The 1266-nt window shown below is 43.0% G+C and overlaps 1 non-coding gene across 1 annotated transcript; it reads left to right on the forward strand.

Moving 5' to 3' along the window:
* The first annotated feature begins 443 nt into the window (after positions 1–443).
* Trnal-caa (transfer RNA leucine (anticodon CAA)) lies at positions 444–518 on the forward strand. The gene has a single exon. It is a non-coding gene; the product is annotated as a tRNA-Leu (tRNA).
* Positions 519–1266: the final 748 nt, after the last annotated feature.

Consider the following 1266-nt stretch of genomic DNA (forward strand, 5'->3'; position numbering starts at 1 on the left):
AGGAAGCTATTTCCAGGGCAGTGGAGATGCAAGAAGCATAGAGATGGCGCTATGTGGGATGAGGTACCTGTGACAAATGTTAGATTCGGTACCATTCCCGTGAGAAAGACCGCCTGCATGATGCTGTGATTGGCTGCTGTGTTCGGCAGTAGGGCGCCAAAACGTTAAATTTTAATTGCTATTATTAATTAAACCTGTCATCCAAATTACTTCATTTTTTAAATAATCATCTTTCAACAGCCAGCTATCAATCAGTCATTTCAAAATTATTAAAATCAAAGTATTACTAAAACAAAAGACTGACGATATTACTGCCGATGCACTTCGGTGGCGTTCGGGTCACGCCTTGCTGGCTTGGCGCGCGAAGTGTCTCGGGCAGTCCGGCTCTCCAGTTCTGACCGTTCCAGTAGACAGACATGTTAAAAAGGTACTGGCGTGAGTCGTGCTTCGGTGGCTCAGTTGGTAGAGCACTTGCCCGCAAAAGGCAAAGGTCCCGAGTTCGAGTCTCGGTCGGGCACACAGTTTTAATCTGCCAGGAAGTTTCATATCAGCGCACACTCCGCTGCAGAGTGAAAATCTCATTCTGGAGACAGACATGTTGACTGTTATAGCAGTATTTGTTTCATGTAATTTTATTTACTACAGTTCCGACCGTCGCTAGGTACAGACATGTTGTCTGTAATAGTAGTATTTGATCCATGCAAGTTTATTCTCCAGTTCTGACCGTTCCAGTAGACAGACATGTTGTCTGTGACAGGATGTATTTCATGTTATTTTAGCCAGATATAATGACTGTGGAAAGATATGTTCAATACGTTGTGATAAAGAATAGTTTCTCGTGTCTATATCAATAAAAACGCGAGTGGCATCCCAAATGAGTTATAGATTATTCGTACCAGCAGTTCCTTGCGAAGTTTATTTCAGCCTCAAGAAAAAGAATCCACGACCTGCGTGCTGTTTTCTGCGCTGGGATATCATCATCATGAAGACAGCAGGTTAGTGAAGTGTACAAGAACTTACGTATTCCACACAGGGCAGTGAAAAAACTAGGCACCTCAAGTGTACTGCATGCACAGTACAAATGTGCTCAGTGACACGTCATCTGCAGTAATGCAGAGGAGGTAAAGAAGGATGAAAGTATTAACACTGCCTCACTTTTATTTCTTTTTTCTTGGCGTAAGACGCATTGCGACTCGCGAGTTGTCACTGCATCTTTCAATCAGCAAAGGAAGTTTGGATGCAACTATACGCCTTCTTCGATATTCA

Source organism: Schistocerca cancellata, chromosome 10 (assembly GCF_023864275.1).
Source record: "Schistocerca cancellata isolate TAMUIC-IGC-003103 chromosome 10, iqSchCanc2.1, whole genome shotgun sequence".
Lineage (NCBI taxonomy): Eukaryota > Metazoa > Arthropoda > Insecta > Orthoptera > Acrididae > Schistocerca > Schistocerca cancellata.